Here is a 15,692-nt window from a genome sequence, read left to right as displayed (position 1 = left end):
AATAAGGTCACAGACACTCCAAAACACACCACCAGACGTGGACCTGCCCACCAGAAAGACAAGATCCAGCCTCATCCACCAGAACACAGGCACTAGTCCCCTCCACCAGGAAACGTACACAACCCACTGAACCAACGTTAGCCACTGGGGGCAGACACCAAAAACAATGGGAACTACGAACCTGCAGCCTGCAAAAAGGAGACCCCAAACACAGTAAGTTAAGCAAAATGAGAAGTCAAAGAAACACAGCTGATGAAGGAGCAAGGTAAAAAACCAACAGAACTAACAAATGAAGAGGAAATAGCCAGTCTACCTGAAAAGGAATTCGGAATAATAATAGTAAAGATGATCCAAAATCTTGGAAATAGAATGGAGAAAATACAAGAAATGTTTAACAAGGACCTAGAAGAACTAAAGAGCAAACAAACATTGATGAACAACAAAATAAATGAAATTTAAAATTCTCTAGAAGGAAACAATAGAAGAATAACTGGCAGAAGAACCGATAAGTGACCTGGAATATAAAATAGTGGAAATAACTACCACAGAGCACAATAAGGAAAAAGAATGAAAAGAACTGAAGACAGTCTCAGAGACCTCTGGGACAACATTAAATGCACCAACATTCGAATTATAGGGGTCCCAGAAGAAGAAGAGAAAAAGAAAGTGACTGAGAAAATATTTGAAGATATTATAGTTGAAAACTTCCCTAATATGGGAAAGGAAATAGTTAATCAAGTCCAGGAAGTGCAGAGAGTCCCATACAGGATAAATCCAAGGAGAAACATGCCAAGACACATATTAATCAAACTATCAAAAATTGAATACAAAGAAAAATATTAAAAGCAACAAGGGTAAAACAACAAACAACATACAAGGGAATCCCCATAAGGTTAACAGCTGATATTTCAGCAGAAACTCTGCAAGCCAGATGGGAGTGGCAGGACATATTTAAACTAATGAAAGAGAAAAACCTACAAACAAGATTATTCAGCAAGGATCTCATTCAGCTTTGACTGCAAAATTAAAACCTTTACAGACAAGAAAAAGCTAAGAGAATTCAGCACCACCAAAGCAGCTTTACAACAAATGCTAAAGGAACTTCTCTAGGCAGGAAACACAAGAGAAGGAAAAGACCTACAATAATAAACCCAAAACAATTAAGAAAATGGTAATAGGAACATACATATCGATAATTACCTTAAATGTAAATGGATTAAATGCTCCTACCAAAAGACATAGATTGGCTGAATGGATACAAAAACAAGACCCACGTATATGCTGTCTACAAGAAACTCACTTCAGACCTAGGGACACATACAGATTGAAAGTGAGGGGATGGAAAAAGATATTCCATTCAAATGGAAATCAAAAGAAAGCTGGAATAGCAATTCTCATATCAGACAAAATAGACTTTAAAACAAAGGCTATTACAAGAGACAAAGAAGGACACTACATAATGATCAAGGGATCAATCCAAGAAGGAGATATAACAATTGTAAATATTTATGCACCCAACTTAGGAGCAACCCAATACATAAAGCAAATACTAACAGCCATAAAAGGGGAAATCGACAGTAACACAATCATAGTAGGGGACTTTAACACCCCACTTTCACCAATGGACAGATCACCCAAAATGAAAATAAATAAGGAAACACAAGCTTTAAATGATACATTAAACAAGGTGGACTTAATTGATATTTATAGGGCATTCCATCCAAAAACAACAGAATACACATTCTTCTCAAGTGCTCATGGAACATTCTCCAGGAAGGATCATATCTTGGTTCACAAGTCAAGCCTTGGTAAATTTAAGAAAATTGAAATCATATCAAGTATCTTTTCTGACCACAACACTATGAGATGAGATATCAATTACAGGAAAAAATCTGTAAAAAATACAAACACAGGGAGGCTAAACAGTACACTACTTAATAACCAAGAGATCACTGAAGAAATCAAAGAGGAAACCAAAAAATACCTAGAAACAAATGACAATGAACACACGAAGACCCAAAACCTATGGGATGCAGCGAAAGCAGTTCTAAGAGGGAAGATTATAGCAAAACAATCCTACCTTAAGAAACAAGAAGCATCTCAAATAAACAACCTAAACTTACACCTAAAGCAATTAGAGAAAGAAGAACAAAAAAACCGCAAAGTTAGCAGAAGGAAAGAAATCATAAAGATCAGATCAGAAATAAATAAAAAAGAAAAGAAGGAAATGATAGCAAAGATCAATAAAACTAAAAGCTGGTTCTTTGAGAAGCTGAACAAAATTGATAATCCATTAGCCAGACTCATCAGGAAAAAAAGGGAGAAGACTCAAATCAATAGAACTAGAAATGAAAAAGGGGAAGTAACAACTGACACTGCAGAAATACAAAGGATCATGAGAGAATACTACAAGCAACTATATGCCAATAAAATGGACAACCTGGAAGAAATGGACAAATTCTTAGAAATGCACAACCTTCCGAGACTGAACCAGAAAGAAATAGAAAATATAAACAGTCCAATCACAAGCCCTGAAATTGAAACTGTGATTAAAAATCTTCCAACAAACAAAAGCCCAGGACCAGATGGCTTCACAGGTGAATTCTATCAAACATTTAAAGAGCTGACACCTATCCTTCTCAAACTCTTCCAATATATAACAGAGAGAAGAACACTCCCAAACTCATTCTAAAAGGCCACCATCATCCTGATACCAAAACCAGACAAAGATGTCACAAAGAAAGAAAACTACAGGCTAATATCACTGATGAACATAGATGCAAAAATCCTCAACAAAATACTAGCAAACAGAATCGAACAGCACATTAAAAGGATCATACACCATGATATAGTGGGATTTATCCCAGGAATGCAAGGATTCTTCAATATACGCAAATCAATCAATGTGATACATCATATTAACAAATTGAAGGAGAAAAAGCATATGATCATCCCAATAGATCCAGAGAAAGGTTTTGACAAAATTCAACATCCATTTATAATAAAAACCCTCCAGGAAGTAGGCATAGAGGAAACTTTACTCAACATAATAAAGGCCATATATGACAAACCCACAGCCAACATCGTCCTCAATGGTGAAAAACTGAAATCATTTTCACTAAGATCAGGAACAAGACAAGGTTGCCCACTCTCACCACTATTATTCAACATAGTTTTGGAAGTCTTAGCCACAGCCATCAGTGAAGAAAAAGAAATAAAAGGAATCCAAATCGGAGAAGAAGAAGTAAAGCTGTCACTGTTTGCAGATGACATGATACTATACATAGAGAACCCTAAGGAGCTACCAGAAAACTACTAGAGCTAATCAATGAATTTGGTAAAGTAGCAGGATACAAAATTAATGCACAGAAATCTCTTGCATTCCTATACACTAATGATGAAAAATCTGAAACTGAAATTAAGAAAACACTCCCATTTGCCATTGCCACAAAAAGAATAAAATGCCTAGGAATAAACCTACCCAAGGAGACAAAGACCTCTATGCAGAAATTATAAGACACTGATGAAAGAAATTAAAGATGATACAAATAGATGGAGATATATACCATGTTCTTGGATTGGAAGTATCAACATTGTGAAAATGATTCTACTACCCAAAGCAATCTACAGATTCAATGCAATCCCTATCAAACTACCACTGGCATTTTTCACAGAACTAGAACAAAAAATTTTACAATTTGTATGGAAACACAAAAAACCCCAAATAGCCAGAGCAATCTTGAGAAAGAAAAACAGAGCTGGAGAAATCAGGCTCCCAGACACCAGACTATACTACAAAGCTACAGTAATCAAGACAGTATTGCATTGGCACAAAAATAGAAATATAGATCAATGGAACAGGATACAAAGAACAGAGATAAACCCACGCACATATGGTCACCTTATCTTTGATAAAGGAGGCAAGAATATACAATGGAGAAAAGACAGCCTCTTCAATAAGTGGTGCTGGGAAAACTGGACAGCTACATGTAAAAGAATGAAATTAGAACACTTCCTAACACCATACACAAAAATAGCTCAAAATGGATTAAAGACCTAAATGTAAGGCCAGACAGTATGAAACTCTTAGAGGAAAACATAGGCAGAACACTCTATGACATAAATCACAGCAAGATTCTTTTGACCCACCCCCTAGAGAAATGGAAATAAAAACAAAAATAAACAAATTGGACCTAATGAAACTTAAAATGTTTTGCACAGCAAAGGAAACCATAAACAAGATGAAAAGACAACCCTCAGAATGGGAGAAAATATTTGCAAATGAAGCAACTGACAGAGGATTAATCTCCAAAATTTACAAGCAGCTCATTCAGCTCAATATCAAACGAAAACAAAAAACCCAATCCAAAAATGGTCAGAAGACATAAATAGACATTTCTCCAAAGAAGATATACAGATTGCCAACAAACACATCAAAGAATGCTCAACATCATTAATCATTAGAGCAATGCAAATCAAAACTACAATGAGATATCATCTCACATCGGTCAAAATGGCCATCATCAAACAATCTGCAAACATTAAATGCTGGAGAGGGTGTGGAGAAAAGGGAACCCTCAAACACTGTTGGTGGGAATGTAAATTGATACAGCCACCATGGAGAACAGTATGGAGGCTCGTTAAAAAACTAAAAATAGAACTACCATACGACCCAGCAATCCCACTACTGGGCATATACCCTGAGAAAACCATAATTCAAAAAGAGTCATGTACCACAATGTTCATTGCAGCTCTATTTAAAATAACCAGGATATGGAAGCAACCTAAGTGTCCATCGACAGATGAATGGATAAAGAAGATGTGGCACATATATATAATCAAATATTACTCTGCCATAAAAAGGAACAAAATTGCGTTATTTGTAGTGAGGTGAATGGACCTAGAGTCTGTCATACGGAGTAAAGTAAGTCAGAAAGAGAAAAATAAATACTGTATGCTAACACATATATATGGAATCCAAAAAAAAAAAAAATGGTCATGAAGAACCTAGGGGTAAGACGAGAATAAAGATGCAGACCTACTAGAGAATGGACTTGAGGACACGGGGAGGGGGAAGGGTAAGCTGGGACAAAGTGAGAGAGTAGTAGTGTATATATGGACATATATACACTACCAAAGGTAAAATAGATAGCTAGTGGGAAGCAGTCTCATAGAATAGGGAGATCAGCTTGGTGCTTTGTGACCAGCTAGAAGGGTGGGAGGGAGGGAGACGCAATAGGGAAGAGATATGGGGATATATGTATATGTATAACTGATTCTTTTCGTTATAAAGCAGAAACTAACACACCATTGTAAAGCAATTATACTCCAATAGAAACGTTAAACAAATAAATAAATAAAATTGATAACCAAGAAGAACCTACTGTATAGCACAGGGAACTCTACTCAATACTCTGTAATAACCAAAATGGGAAAAGAATTTGAAAAAGAATAGTACATGTATATGTATAACTGAATCACTTTGTTGTGCACCTAAAACTAACACAACATTGTTAATCAACTGTACTCCAATATAAAATAAAAAGTTAAAAGAAAGATATCATAAAGTGTCTTTCACATGACATCTACTAAATAAACATGACTTTTTTTCTGAAAAAGAAATTGAAGTGTCAGACTTTATTTAGCTCCCACACACAAAAATATGTAATATCCTTGATGATGCCATAGCATTATTATCTTTGAAAAGAGTGATATTTTTATGCTAGAGGTTCCAAAATGTATGAAGTCATTGCTGTATATTGACATATTGAAATGAGTCCTTGGTGCTTTTGTCTTGGTGTCTGTTGAAACAGTTTATTATCTGAGTTCTAATTTCATTCTTTCTGGGAAATGAACTTTTGCAGATGACCTACATGCCTAGAAAAGTAATGATGGTATGAAGTCGGATTTCTTTCTTGCCCAGGTATATGCAGCCTCATAACACTATGCTTATACCCATGTAACAATCTTACTCTTGCTTGGAATCTGAAATTCAGTTGCTCAACAGTTAAAATTCACAGTACAAGGTTAATCATTATGGATGATACTAGCTTGGGCTAAGCCTCCTCCTTGTCTTTGTTTGCATGTCAGTGAGATTTCTCTGTGAGCGTAAACCCCATCAATATCCATCCAAGGAAACTCGCTTGAAGAATAATTGAGAGTGCATGCGGGCAATGATCAAACAAAGGTTTTTGTAGTTTCAGAATAAATTTCAGGGAATGCAGAGTAAATATCCCATTTCAGCAACTAAATGCAAATATTTATATAGTAGGGTAGACTACAAATATGGACTCTTTCATCAAATGTCAGTAACGGTGGTTATAATAGCTGCTGTTCCCCAGGAGAAGCAATATAGTATAGTTGTTATAAGCATAGGTAGCTCAGTGGTTTCTCTCACAATCCTGCCTCTGCTATTTTTGGGGGGGGGGCAAGTTTTCTTAACTTCTTTCTGACTCAGTTTACTTTCCTAATGAATGCAGATGATGAAAATCATGCATGATTGTAATGAGACTTAAATATGAAAATGGATTTAAATGTCTTAGCCACGGTAACAGCGTATATTGAGTTCTCAGTAAATATTAAGTTTAAATCTTATCCTGTAATGCATTGGAAAATGCAATTTTCTAGCAGATCTGAAATATATCATAGAGGTCAAGTAATATTCCGGATTCTTTGTATTGAACACCAAGTTTCACGTTATCCTGAGTCTTATTACAAGAGTCCTGAGTTTTACTTCATTCATATGTTATTGCCATGAATGGAAATTTCCCCCAGGTGCATTACGGGTGGGCAATACTTGGACATCCACAGCACAGAAAAGCAGGGAGATAGGCTTTTCCACAGATTCCATTCCATTTAACATTTTCATTAATTTACAAGAAACAATGGTACCATTTATCATTTTCATTAATTTACAAGAAAAATTATTCGGCATATTTTCTACTTGCTCTTTTTTTCTTTACCAATCTTACATATAGATAGTTGCTTGAAAAGGAAACAAAAAAATTAGTTCTTGTTAATTATTGTCAAATTATTCACAGATGTGCTCAATATTATTGATGACATCTTAATAGTATCTAAATGAGATGTGCTTTTGACTTAAAAAATGGTGCCCAACAGTTTATTATAATAATAATAATAATAATGAGAGAGAGAGAAGCAGATAGAGAGTGGAAGAAGAGGAGGAAGGGGAGGAAAAGAAGAAGAAGAAAATGAGGGAGAAGAGGTGGAGGAGGAGGGGAAGAAGAAGAACAATAAGAAAGAGGAAGAGAAAAGGAGGGGAAGAGAGATAAGAGAAGATAAATGTCCCAAGTCTGATATTTGGAAGTTAAAAGTAAGAATATGTTTAAACATCTTTTCCTCTCACCTGGAATTTGATTTGGTGAAAATCAAATCATCATCTTCTTCAGGAAGCTATTATGTTAAAAATGCTTATATAAGTAGAAAAGATTCAATTAAATTCCATTCTACAGATAATTAATGAAACTTATATGTATTCAATTTCCTGTGAGATATAAAGAAAAATTGTCTTTTTGTTTATTGTAAAATTAAAGTAAAGTAGGTTTTGAGTCACATTTAGGTTCAAATCCCAGCTCCAACATATGTGACTTTCCCTTGGGAAAGTAACTGTCTGTTTCTTCTTGTACATAATGGAGGTAAAGTATTCTATTTTAAAGACTTGTTTTAAAGAAAAGTCAAACAATGTATTTGAAGTACTGAGAAGGCCAAATACACACCAGATTTGTAATACATTTTAGTTTTCTGTCTGCCTGCCTTCAAGAAACTTGGATTTTCCTTGATGCGATACAGCATGAGCATCTGATACTTTTAATCCATTACCAGGTTGTATGTGGTTATGGAGCAAGATGAACTACTCAGTAAGGCATGCAGAGAACTTAGGAAAAGGACCATGCTGGAGTCTCAAGGAGCAGAAGGGACTGGGGTTGGTGGCTGAAAGGAAAAGAGGGGGAGTCTTTGCAGAAAGGGAGATTGGTGTTTAAGCAGGGCAGTGAAATCAGAGGCAGCTAGGAAAGATGAAGAAGAGGCTAACATTTCTTAATCTCCTGTGGTTGAAGAGCATCATACACAGCTTCTTTGGCAGAATTGTTGGTTCAGATGATGACAAGAAGACAATGCTCCTCTGATGCAGTAAAATCACCAAATACGAACCTAAGGAAACGATGTCGTTGTTGATAGCTCCTGCAGGAGGCTTTCTTCCTGGGACCAGATCATGACATCTATAATTGGGGAATCTGGAAAAAGGGCAAAGGAAGCTATGTTAATTTTCCTTTTAAGACAATGAACAGTATTCATAACCATTTATTGAGTGTTTCTATTTTTCAGCCATGGTACTGAGCACCTCACAGAATTTACCCTTAATTCTTACATTTTTAATTAATTGTTAATTAAAGAGAGAAAACTGAAGCCATAAGAGTTTAAGCAACTTGATCAAGGATCCACAGTCGTAAGTGGAGTGACCAAGTCTTGAATCATGACTCTTTTTTCCCCCAGGAGTACTAAAATTTTATTTTTTAAGTATGATAATACAGTAAAATTGACTTTTTTCACTTTTATAAAATTAATTGACTATACATTTTTAAAGATGTACAGATTTGTGTGACTACCACTATAATCAAGATTCAGAACAATTCCATCACCCTCAAAAATTCACTTGACCTACATCCTTATAGTAATCCACTAGTCCTACTCCTAACCTCTGGTACAAAATTATACAGTAAATAACTGTTTGATACTGGTTTCTTTTACTACATACAGTGTCTTTGCGGCTCATACAAATTGTTGTGTGTATCAATAGTTTGTCCTTTTTTGTTACTGAATGGTATTCCAAAGTATGGATATACCACTGTTTTTTGTTTTTTTGTTTTTTTTTAATCCAGTCACTCACTGAGCAGCATGAATTCAGATTTATTTGATATTTTCTATTACAAATCTAAGGGAATTTTTCTATAAGCCCTTAGGAAAATTTTATGTCTCATTAATAATTCAGAATGTTGATTTTTCTTAATCTTACTTCCTTTGATAGCACTCTATCTCTTCTTTCTCGTCTTATGTACATAAGTCAGTAATAGCGTAGTGGTTGGAAGTATATATTCTCTAGCCAGAATTCTCAGGTTTAAATATTTGCTCTGCAATTTGCTTGCTATGCAACATTGGTAAGTTACTTAATCTTTATGGGCCTCAGTTTCTCTATCTGTAAATTAGGAATAATAATGCCTACATCATCAGTGTCTTGTTAAGATTACAAGAAATGATACACACAAAATTCTTTGAAAACTGCCTGCCACAAAGTTATTACTGTAAAATGTCAGCTGTCTCCAGACACCTATACTTGGGTGTAGTGAAAATATTACACCGACAAATTTTAAAAGTTTTTTATATGTGTATGCATATAGGGAATTAATAGGTTTAAGTTGAATTTCCAATGTTAAGTCCTGACCATGAAGCTAAAATAATTAGACATGATACCATATATCAAGCTTTTAGGGTAGATAGAGTATATGAAAATTCATCAACACCACCTATGTCTTTTGGAGAAAAGCTCTGAAAACTGACAGTGAGAAATGGATCAGATTTTATGATGGAATTATGTTTCTAAATTCAATTGCATTTCAAGCAGCAAAATAAATGTGCTGTTCTTTGCTGCAGGTTGACAAAATGGCATTAACTCTACTTCCATTTCTTATGTTATCCCCATTCCTTAATTTCTTAAAAGAGAATAGCAAAGAGAGAAGATTGTAAAAACAAAGACCTCCTTTTTCTTTGTTCTTTGTTGTAAAAAAAAATTTTTTTGGCATCGATCTTTTAAAAGTGTTTATATTCCCTTTCTTCCTAATTCAGAAGGCGAAAGGTGGGCTTGTGTTTTGTATACAAAGAATATTCACTTTTTGTATTTAACTAAAGCTTATATAAATCTATTTGGATCACTAATATATTGTAATTACATTGAAAATCTGTTAAAATATGGATTTTCCTTGAAAGTTCAAGTGCCTCTGGTTTACAAATAAAGCCAAAACATTTAACCTGAACACTTTTGGACTAGGACAGAACATGACAAATTTACTTTCCTCCTGAAAACAAACAAAACCAAAACTATCTTTCATCATATCCATAAAGAAAGAAAATAAATACAGACAAAAAATAGAGAGACACATGCTTACAACACAAAAATCATAATCCATGCTGGCTCTTCCCCATAAAGGGAAATGTATATATGTTCTTTTCTCCTTTACCCATTAATTACTAAAAACAATTTACACAGCACTTTTCATATACTTTCACAAATTCCTCATTTCTGAAAAAATCTCCATTTATCTGTCCCTGACTATAGAACACTTGACATTGTCTTTATGCCTAACTTCATAAACTATAACCATGTTTTCCAAATAATATGACTCTTTGACATTTGACTTTGTCGTTTGTCTTCTTTGAAGTTTTCTTTGATGTGCACATTTTCTTTTTCTGCCATTCATTCTGAAACTACTCTTAAGAAGGCCAGATTTATCTTATAAATGGATTCTTATCACAGTCTTTCAGTAATCTTCCTGTTTTTAATGTCTCCTGTTTGCCTATCCTACTTACAGTCCCAAATACATTCCTAAATCTCTCCTTTCTCACCTCTCTGTTCAAAAGCTTATTCCTTCCCCATGCTTCCTCAAACTATAGTCATCCAACAATTCATTTGATAGCAATTCTCACCCACCTCTCTATTGATTGGGTCAAACATTGTGTAGTCATACTTAATTCTTGTTTTTTCTCAAGTTCACTTGCACATCAATCACTGAGATGATCCATTATGCTCTACGTCAATTGTATTGAGACTCCAAACTATTCTCTCTCCTCTACTGCTACTTCCCTATGGATTAAGCAATAGCTTATACTTTATTTATCTATAGCTGCATAGATTGCTCCAAATTACTTCAAAACTTTTTTTGTGATTTAAAGCAATATTTTACTTTTTTCCATTGTTCTCTGGGTTGAGTGGGCTCAGCAGAGTGATTCTCACTTGAGGTCTTTCACGCATTCACAGCCTGATAACACATGAAGGCTGGATGTCCAAGACGGTTTACTCACTTGCCAGGCCGTTGATCCTGGCTATTGACTAGAGCTCATCTGGGTCTGTCAACTGGATGATCTACATATGGATTTCCCATGTAGTTTGTGTTTCTCACAGCATGGAGACTAAGTTCTAAGCTGGAGCTTCTCGGCAGTGAGATTTAAGAAAATTATTTCAAAGCTGTGGGACTTATGAAGACCTTCTATTACTCCCATATCATTTAATTACTCAGACAAGTCATTAAGTCCGCCCCAGATTCAAGAGAAGGGAGATGAATGAGCCCCCAGCTCTTAAAGTTGAGAAGCAGCAAGTGCATAAATCAGGGAGGGAAGGAATTAATCTAGATCACCTTGGGGGCTCCTGATAGTAGCTTCTTACTTGTCTTTGTTTCCATCTTTGTCCCCCTTCACTGAATGCTTGCTGAATCAAGAATAGTTCTAAATGTTTGTCAGAACATATTAATCCTCTGCTCAAAACCCTGTAATGGTTCCCAATATAAGTCAGAGTAAAAGCCAAAGTCCTTACAATGACCAACAAAACCCTACACATCGGCTCTCTGTTACCTCTTTAAACTTAGATTCTACAACCATTCTATTGCTACTTTTCTTTAGTCACACTGGCTTCCTTATAGTTTTTCTTAAACACTCTAGGCATTTTCCTGACTTAGGGCATTTGCACTGGCTATTCCCACTGCCTAAAATATTCTTCACTCACACACCTACATGGTTACATCCCTCATGTGTTTCCAATCTTTGTTTAAACCTCAGTTTCTCAGTGAGGTCTAAATGAATATCTAATTCAGAATTACAACTCCACCCCCGTTTAGGGCTCCTCAGTAAGGTAAGTGTCCTCATTAATTTCTGTTTTGATAGGAATCTTGATTTGTTAAACAGTTTGGTGCACTCTTACTTCTATACAATCTATAGGAAATGAGTTTTAGAGAACATTTTTCTTATTTGGAAGTATATATACCTGGTATGTATCCTCAAGTATCTATACATGTCTAAGACGTGCTGCATCAGCATTACCACACTTGAAGAGGCTTGGGTCTTCTAGAACAAGTACTTTACTCAAGTACTTTCTTTTCTACCTTAGTCAAGTACTTTCTTTTCTCCATTCATTTTCTCTTTCTTTTCCTGGTATAAGAAATGTCTTTGACCATTTTCAGCAATTTACCCATTTTCAAATATCAGCATCTAACCCTGCTTTACCTCTTCCATATATATCCATGCTCCAAACTCTTATTGTAAACATAGTTAGTTTCAGAAGAATATCTTTTAATTCAATGGTTTTCAAAGCATGATCCCTGGTGGTTTCTGAAGGTCTTTTGGATCAAAACATTTCAAAATAAAGCTAAAATCTTATTCTTCTGTTTCACCCTCTTGCTCTGCAATAAGGCAGCATTAAACCCATACCCATTGATGAATTAGGTTCTGCAATACAGCTCAGAATATCATATCCTGTGGCTTTAAATGGGGTAGAAAAAAGAGAAAAAAAAATCCATGTTTTCCAAATAGAATGAGCAGAAGAAGAAAAAGTGTAATTGTAGTACTGGGTTAAAAAAGTGTAATTTCAAAGTCAGATAAAAATGTAAATTGATACAGCCACTATGGAGAACAGTATGGAGGTTCCTTAAAAAACTAAAAATAGAACTGCCATAAGACCCAGCAATCCCACTACTGGGCATATACCCTGAGAAAACCATAATTCAAAAAGAATCATGTACCACAATGTTCATTGCAGCTCTATTTACAATAACCAGGACATGGAAGCAACCTAAGTGTCCATCAACAGATGAATGGATAAAGAAGATGTGGCACATATATACAATGGAATATTACTCAGCCATAAAAATAAATGAAATTGAGTTATTTGTAGTGAGGTGGATGGACCTAGAGTCTGTCATGCAGAGTAAAGTAAGTCAGAAAGAGAAAAACAAATACCGTATGCTAACACATATATATGGAATCTAAAAAAAAAAAATGGTCATGAAGAACCTAGGGGCAAGACAGGAATAAAGACACAGACCTACTAGAGAATGGACTTGAGGATACAGGGAAGGGGAAGGGTAAGCTGGGACAAAGCGAGAGAGTGGCATGGACATATATACACTACCAAACGTAAAATAGATAGCTAGTGGGAAGCAGCCGTATAGCACAGGGAGATCAGCTCGGTGCTTTGTGACCAGCTAGAAGGGTGGGAGGGAGGGTGATGCAAGAGGGAAGGGATATGGGGACATATGTATATGTATAACTGATTCACTTTGTTATAAAGCAGAAACTAACACACCATTGTAAAGCAATTATACTCCAATAAAGATGTTTAAAAAAAGAAAGTCAGATAAAAAAAGATCTAGTGTAAAACTTTGAGAAATACATTACCAAAATGTTTGTTTCAGTCAGAGGAGTTCCTGTCATAATTATTAACACCTAATCGTGATACTTCAGTCTTTGACTATGTTTCCTGATTGCCCCATTGTCAATGATACATGGGGTGTTAGACTGAGAACAAAGTTAAGACAAGGTGTCAACTACCACATCTGGAATGGATTGAACCCGCCTTCTAGCCCTATTGTTAACACCCTCTTTACACCTTTCTTTTGATACTGCCTAGGCCAGGAAGGGGTAAATTGGTGGACAGGTAAGACTGTACAGCTGGAAGTATTTGTCTACTGTATTTATAACCTTCTTGACGGGAAGGATTATTCTATACTATGGATAGAATTGATTTCTGCTTCTGTGGACAGTTTCATCTACTTAATTGTCAGCCCACTCTCCTTTGTCACATGTATCCCCAAATAATTCAATGGGACAACTGAATCAAATAAAATACATTGATTGAGTCCCCGTTTTATAGATAAAATGAGAGATCTTATATCAAAAAACATATTGAGAGATTAAACAAACACAGGGCCTAGATTTTGAACAGCTTTCCAGAAAGATAATGGGATTATACTGAGTCACATTTTCTTTTAAAGTTCTCCTTATACATCACCTGTTCATACCTGCAAGGCAGCTTGAGTTGTGTAAGAGGGAGACTGTAATCTACATAGAAAAAAAAAACTCTACTCACACCAAGGATGTACCTAAGATTCCAGCTGTCCTGGTCCAGAGCTGTAAAAAATGTAACATTAAGGGACTATGGAGAGAGCCTGGTTTCTAGGGATACTGAGAGCCAGCAGATATAAGTTGTCCAAGTCATGACATTTACCAGGCAAAGGTGCCCCTTCATTTCTGTAGGTGCCATTATCTTCGAGTGTAAAGTAAGAAGGATTCTAAGCTCCTATGCAGATCTGAAAATCGTATAACTTTAAGTAAATATGTACCTTTAAGCCCATGGATATGGTGGAAATGCCAGCTGCAGGCACTTGTCCTGTGCAGCACATCAGTCTGTGATGATGGGTCTGTTTTGAGCTAAGCTGTCACTCTGATTTCTGTCTTCTAGTCCCGTCCCTGCAGCCACTCAAAGGACAGACCCACTCAGCTGTGCAACATAAACCAAAGAGAAGTGACAGGCACGCAGAGGTCTCAGCCACCAACACGTGCCTTGCAGGGCGTTGCCATAAGCATTCAACTCTTGGAGCCACAAGGGCAATAAACTAAGTCAAAAGAGGCAAATGCATCTACTTAAAAATATGGCTGGCTGACACTTTACAGTGTATCTTGAAAGAAAAAGAGAAATTCAGTGATCTAAAATGATGGCAAAATGGATACCTAAAAGATCATATAGTCTTTGGATGCTTTTGGTTTCACTGTAGGACACTAATATTTCCAAATAAGAGGAATATAATTGGTATTTACTTCCTTTGTCATTCAGCAGATTCATATTAATCAAATAAATTCTTCAGAACGCATTTTGATATAACCTGACTCCATAGAAACTTTATTGCAACTTAACCTTCCTTTAAATGTTTGCATGCAATATGTAACTGATATTTTTAGTCAAAACCACATTCATCTGTGTATCCTAAATCCCCTACAGCCCTCATTAAAAATGAAAAGTCTTCTGTCTAATAACTCCTGAGGTCATTGAATTTCGCAAACTCACCCTTACCCCTTCCTGAATTTTATTTTACTACTTGGTCAACAGGAACCGTTTGCTACGTTTGGAGATTTTAGGTCTTATTTGTCCAGTGTGAAAGTTGGCACTGAATCCTAAGCTAGATTTGCCACATGGGCTTTATGGGGAGATTCTAGGTGAAATGAAATATTTTGCAAAGATAATAATACTCTCATAGTCTCCATACAGTAAATTGTCAAGTGTAGTGACAGTCGTTAATAGCATTTGCTCCTTTTATTTTTTTAGCAGTGAGCAATAAATACTTTCTCCTACTCCCAACACACACATGTAAGTTGACCATTATTTTCTGATGAGAGGGATTTGTTTTGCTTAGACACATAAAGCCTTTTAAAAATAAATATATATATATACACACACACACAAGGCATATGAAAAGGCATATCTCTATGTGATGGTATAAATTGGCTGACTGCTTTAATCGTCTGTATTTTCCAATTTTCTCTTATTATACATTATTTACAAAGTTCCTCTAGAGAAGATTCTTCAGATGTTGTATACATTTATACATATCTATTGCTGAAAATTTCTCCAAATAGCA

General features: G+C 35.6%; 1 long non-coding RNA gene across 1 annotated transcript in view; it reads left to right on the top strand.

The window, feature by feature from the left end:
- LOC309661227 overlaps positions 1-13,936 on the top strand; it is a 993,791-nt gene extending 979,855 nt beyond the window's left edge. Inside the window, exon 2 of the long non-coding RNA XR_014263909.1 lies at positions 12,985-13,936. This is a non-coding gene — a long non-coding RNA (uncharacterized lncRNA). The remainder of the gene's footprint in view (positions 1-12,984) is intronic.
- The last annotated feature ends 1,756 nt before the right edge of the window (positions 13,937-15,692 follow it).

The sequence above is a fragment of the Balaenoptera physalus genome (genome assembly GCF_965194825.1).
Source record: "Balaenoptera physalus genome assembly, chromosome: 5".
NCBI classification, from domain to species: Eukaryota; Metazoa; Chordata; class Mammalia; order Artiodactyla; family Balaenopteridae; genus Balaenoptera; species Balaenoptera physalus.
This window is presented reverse-complemented; position numbering and strand designations above follow the sequence as displayed.